The sequence below is a fragment of the Balaenoptera acutorostrata genome, chromosome 18 (genome assembly GCF_949987535.1).
Source record: "Balaenoptera acutorostrata chromosome 18, mBalAcu1.1, whole genome shotgun sequence".
NCBI classification, from domain to species: Eukaryota; Metazoa; Chordata; class Mammalia; order Artiodactyla; family Balaenopteridae; genus Balaenoptera; species Balaenoptera acutorostrata.
Window position 1 is genome coordinate 73,859,506 of NC_080081.1, and position 6,413 is coordinate 73,865,918.

A 6,413-nucleotide genomic window follows, 5' to 3' on the forward strand; every position below is an offset into this window, starting at 1 on the left:
TTGTATTTCAGTATGAATTACCTGATTTATTTGAATTTGATTTTTCTTTACAAAACTCAAGCTCATTCATCAGGGTCATATGTTTATCTGCTTAACAGTTTAGGGAACAATTTGGCAATTTTGTGGTTTTTGAGATTATCGTTCTCTTAAAGTGCCAGTGTTTAAAAATAGCGTTCTTGTAATTTTACACGCTTTTGTGATGGAGTGCTGTTTTGTTATATAATTTTGACTTGGATTCTTTCCATTTGCATTTGTTTTATGTAATTTCAGGAAGAATACTGAACATCTGAGTCCTGGATGATACTAATAAACTAATAATTGCAGAGGTTTTAAATATTAGTTAAATGGCTTTCACTTAAGATTTTAAGGTTTTGTTATATACATATTCTAATCTTATTCTCAGTTAATACCTCTTAGCAACATCATTTAAATAAGTGTAAGGGCGGGCAAAGTTTATCCCTTAAAAAATACTTTACCCTTGTAAATAGGTTAATGGGCTGATAAATATTTTTGTGAAACATTCCATGTGTTCTTATAGGCTGCTGTTTACATGAATCAGGAAAAACTAATTTTGCTTTCAGACTATTGGGTTAAACAAGATAGTTTTCTAAAGCAAGGCACATGTAAGTGAAAAGCAGGAATAGTGATTATAAATCTAAACTTAAGTTTTCTAAGCTAAAGGAGAGGACTGCAGTAGAGGGGCTGAAATTGTGTCAGAATTTATCAAATTTTTAGTCAAGAGGAACAAGCAGTTATCTCATTTACATAGAAGTTTGCTGTAGCTATAGAATCATTGTTTATTGCTAGTAGGTGATCCAGTTAAAACGAATTCTGCCTCAAGGAACTTCAGTGGGTGTCTTGTGACAGCTACTGTTTTTTTAAGATGTTGAGAACGGGAACAGGTTATTTTGGGTTAACTGGATTCAGATCTTGACAGGAAGACATGGACAAAAACCCTTTTCAATCTGAAAACATAGTAGCTGTGTTTAGTATTTCAACAGTATACCCTGAAACTTGGATGTGCAAAACTCAAGTAAATGGGAGGTAGGAGGCATAACAGATTTTTTTAAAGTTAATGCATAGGAGCTATTTTAATGTCTAGAAATAGTTAACAGCACTATGGGGTATGAAGATTTTCTTAACATCAAAAGATTAAACAGTATAAACTTCAGTATTAAGTTGTCTGCATTTTAAAAATTGATATAAAAGCGGCATACTGATTAACACTTAACCAAAGTAATTGTCTCCTAAAGGTTGGGAGCTGTTGCTGGTTAGTGCCTGTAATTGTTCTCATGATCTTCCATCAGGTGTTGATACTTGCTCTGTTTTTATTAATTAGAGTGAAATCTGAAAAAAAATCTTTCGTGTGTGCTGTGCACCACAGGGGTAAGACTTAAATGATAGAGATGGAAAGTGCCTGTGTGACAGAAGCTGTTCAGATACTTCCCTCACTGCCTGGGGGATTGTAAGTGTTGCTTAGACGGTAGGGTAGTATCTGGCTATATTGAAAACTGCACTGGAAAGACAAGATGGAAATTTTTGAATGGATAGCGTGGCCAACTCCCTTGCTTGGCATCACATAAACTGTGACAGAAGTTCAGATCTAGGTCTGCTTGGTACAACAGGCCTTCTGAAAGGGCCTGAAATAGCTCTTTTTCAGTACCAGCCAGGTACTTTTTGCGTATGATGGTATCACTGTAAATTCGCACAAATCCAATACAGCTTAAATCAGGATTAACTGCTGCTCAAGTGTGAACCATTGGCCAGTAATTAGCTTGCTTAATTAATAAGTTGTGGTTAAGTTATTTTTAAATATTTTCATATCTGTGCTTTGTCATTTTAAAATGACTCTTGAAATGCTTTTAAAGCAACGTAAAAGCCAGGAAACGGTCTGAATACCTATGCAACAAAAGATGCAAGCTGGTTCATTTCTTGTCCCCCTCATAGCAAAGACGTGAACAGCAGGGCTAACACTCGCCGGAACCTGGGAAGTTCCCTGGGTCTAAGCCAAGTTGCTCCCTGCAGTAATAAGGCAAAATGTGGCCCTGTTCTAGGAATGCTGCTATTTAACGTTACACCATGACACAGGACAAAGAATGACAGGCATAACTGAACAAGCCACACTCCAGAATGTATAGCCCCATCTTCCAGTGGGTTTCAGTCTGAAATCATACCTACCAGGAGGAAATTTAATCACTTAGGCCTCTAGGTATGTCCATTGGTTTGAACCTTCTGTATTTATCGGTCACCTGCTGAAAAAGGAAGTGGTAATATAGATCTGGAATAAGATGAGGAATTATGATAGACCTTTAAGTGGTGGCGTGAGGTATGTGGAGACTGAAAGCCAGTAGTGGTGAGAAAATCAGTGAAAAGGGATTAAAGAGATTCTTGTAAATTTTTATGATGTACTTTTTTTTTTCTCTTTAGTCCCACAATTCAAACATAAGTGACATTTCATGGTATGATGCCCCATGATATATTTGATACTTTTACTGACGGTCATTCATGTTGCTTCCTATTTTTTGCTATTCCCAACAATACTGCAATGAACGTCTGTGTACATTTTTGTTAGGCTTGTGTAGCTCTAGATACCTTGAAGTAGAATTGCTGAGTCAACAGATAGGTGCATTTAAAATTTTGGCAGATATTGACAAATTGACCCCTCCCCCAAGACTATCCTTATTGTGAAACTTTTTTTTTTTTTAAAGAAATTCACGTTCTTTTATTTATTTATTTATTTATTTATGACTGTGTTGAGTCTTCGTTTCTGCTCGAGGGCTTTCTCTAGTTGCGGCAAGCGAGGGCCACTCTTCATCGCGGTGCGCGGGCCCCTCACCATCGCGGCCTCTCTTGTTGCGGAGCACAGGCTCCAGACGCGCAGGCTCAGTAATTGTGGCTCACGGGCCCAGTTGCTTCGCGGTATGTGGGATCTTCCCAGACCAGGGCTCGAACCCGTGTCCCCTGCATTGGCAGGCAGATTCTCAACCGCAGCGCCACCAGGGAAGCCCTGTGAAATCAGGTTGGTTTTTTTTTTTTTTTTTTTTTTTTTTTTTAAAGGATTTTCTTATTTATTTATTTATTTATTTATTTATTTTTGGCTGTGTTGGGTCTTCGGTTCGTGCGAGGGCTTTCTCCAGTTGCGGCAAGTGGGGGCCACTCTTCATCGCGGTGCGCGGGCCTTTCTCTATCGCGGCCCCTCCCGTCGCGGGGCACAGGCTCCAGACGCGCAGGCTCAGCAATTGTGGCTCACGGGCCCAGCTGCTCCGTGGCATGTGGGATCTTCCCAGACCAGGGCTCGAACCCGTGTCCCCTGCATTAGCAGGCAGATTCTCAACCACTGCGCCACCAGGGAAGCCCCTGAAATCAGGTTTTTAATGGCTATTTCTTTGGCTCCATGAAATGTCCATTTTTAAAAGATAAATTAAAATACTGAAATACTGCCATTTATTCAGAGCCACGCCAACACAAGAAGGTAGAATCAGAACTGAAAGACCCTTGGGTTGACTATTGACTATTTAAACTACTCTAACAAATTATTTCTCTATAAAGTTACTGCAGTAACTAAATATTTAAGTAATCCATTGTGTGAAAATGAGGAACTTCCTATTTTGGCATCTTCAATCCAGTAGCTTTATCTGGGGAGGGCTTTTTCTAGCAGAGATTGTGTGTCAATCTTTACAGAAGCTACAGCCAACGGTTTTGGAAACTAGTCAAGGATTGTGTGGGCTGGATTCTGGGCATTAGGAGATAGTTATTTGTAAAAAAGGAATGGATACTGAGGATCTGCCTTAAATGGAATAAAATTGACCACTGCTTCACCTCCTTGCTGGAGATGGTACTTTAGGTAAAGGGCGTACCCCAAACGCATTTATAAATGCAACTGTATTAATAGACTTTAAAGTGGAATTAAACTTAGTTCCTTAGAGGTACATAGAATCTCTAGTTACAGTCTTTACCATATTTTTGTTCACTGGGTTTCAACTACGGATCATCCTATAAAGTGTTCTGAACATAACCAGGTAAGTAAATAAGTCCTAAAGCAAAAGAAGTATCGGTTGAGGGTAAGAGTACTCAGTGTAATGCCCACAAAGGTGTGAAGAGTAAGAACTTGCAGGCTACCCAGAGCAAGGATATGGCAGCCCCTTCCCCACTCCCCAGCCTACATTTCAGGGAAGCTCAGGTCTTGCTCTGCCATCTGGAGTCTGCCTGGCTGGGACTTGGGCATAGTGAGTGGGCTAGGCACACTCAGGCTGAGAAGGACCAGACAGACTTTTTTTTTTTTAACAAGAGGAACAAGTGGTGCCGTTGCTTTGGGGACTGACAACAGAATAAAGTATAGCACCAGTGTAGGGTCCTAGCGCATTAGAGGTAAAAGGCTCGAGGCTCCTGCAGTCCAGCCTATGCATTTTCACAGAGCAGTGGGCAAAGGCCCATCAAGACTCAGAGGCTCAAGGACCAAAAGCAGCATCAAAACAATAGCAGGGCCAGGCTCACAGCAGGTGCAGACAATTTTCGAGTTCCTTCCCCTTCTCTGTAAGGACGGTAACTAGGGGCTGGAAGGCTTCCTCCCTAACCTCACTTTCCTGCCTGGGTCCTCCTGCCTCGGCTACAATTGTGGATATTCGAGCAGGTCAGCACACTCCGCCATCACTGTGATTCCTCTCTGGCCTTCCTTCTTAGCTTTTTACTTGGACTCAGGACACTTGCTGACAAAACAAAACTAAAATACTGCCAATCATTTAGAAAGTGATGAGCTACCTGATTCTAACAGGCTGGGAAGCACCAGAAGAATGTGTACTGCTTATGTGTCCTTAGAATTGCAGCATGAACTTCCAGAAGTAGAAGGAAGGATAGCAATACACTACAATCACTTCTGAAAAACTTGTTTACCCTTATTGTGAATGAAATTTGCGTTCATTGAAAGAAAACAAATAAGCAGGGAAACAAAAATCTACAGTTCTATTAGGAAAACTAGTCACATATTGTGTGCCCTTCTAGTTTTATATATATAACATATATATACAGATATATATTTGATTAATATATAAATTATATGTGTGTATATATATATATAATTTTTTAATGAGGTGAGATTCACATAACAGAAAATGAACCATTTTTTTTTTTTTTTTTTTTTTTTTTCCTCCACTGTAACAGCTCCTTTACTTTGCAGTGAAAATTGATTTGTATATTCTTTGCCTCTGAGTCCTTGTGGGATTTTTTTTTTTTTTAATTCAGACAGAAAGTCACAAAAATTATATCATCCTCATCAGTTCACTCAGTCCCATGTAATTAATTTCTTTTTTTTCATCTTGATCTTTTGTTAGCACTTTTATGAGTTCATCAGTTTTTCATTAGAGTTCTGAAAATGCTTATTCATTCAGTTCAGCAGTACAGTCAGTTACCAGAAACCTGTACTTGTCAGAGTCTTTTCCATGAATTTCTTGAAGATGAAACTCTTTTATAGGAACATATTTGCAAAATCATCAGAGTACACCCAGAACTGTCTGTAAATGACAAAAGACTTAAAAATGACCATGGTTAAAGATTTGATGAAAGTTCATAATAATGCAGTTGACAAGAAAATTAGTTATTTCTGAGATATACATTTTAAAGTAATAACTAGGATTATTACTTATAACATTATACCAGAACATATAAGATTTTTAGACGTTTCCTGTAATGTCTGAAACATTTATATTAACATATTTCCATACATATTTCCATACAAATACAAATATAAGATTTTTAGAAATTTCATGTAATGTCTGAAACATTTATATTAACATATTTCCATACATATTTCCATACAAATACAAATATAAGATTTTTAGAAATTTCATGTAATGTCTGAAACATTTATATTAACATATTTCCATACATATTTCCATACAAATACAAGATTTTTAGAAATTTCATGTAATGTCTGAAACATTTATATTAACATATTTCCATACATATTTCCATACAAATACAAATATAAGATTTTTAGAAATTTCATGTAATGTCTGAAACATTTATATTAACATATTTCCATACAAATGCAAATATAAGATTTTTAGAAATTTCATGTAATGTCTGAAACATTTATATTAACATATTTCCATACAAATAACCCAATGAAAGTTTAGTATTAGTTGTTTTGTTTGTTTTTTTATACTGCAGGTTCTTATTAGGCATCAGTTTTATACACATCAGTGTATACATGTCAATCCCAATCGCCCAATTCAGCACATCACCATCCCCACCTCATCGCAGTTTTCCCCCCTTGGTGTCCATATGTCCATTCTCTACATCTGTGTCTCAACTTCTGCCCTGCAAACTGGCTCATCTGTACCATTTTTCTACGTTCCACATACATGCATTAACATACGATATTTGTTTTTCTCTTTCTGACTTACTTCACTCTGTAT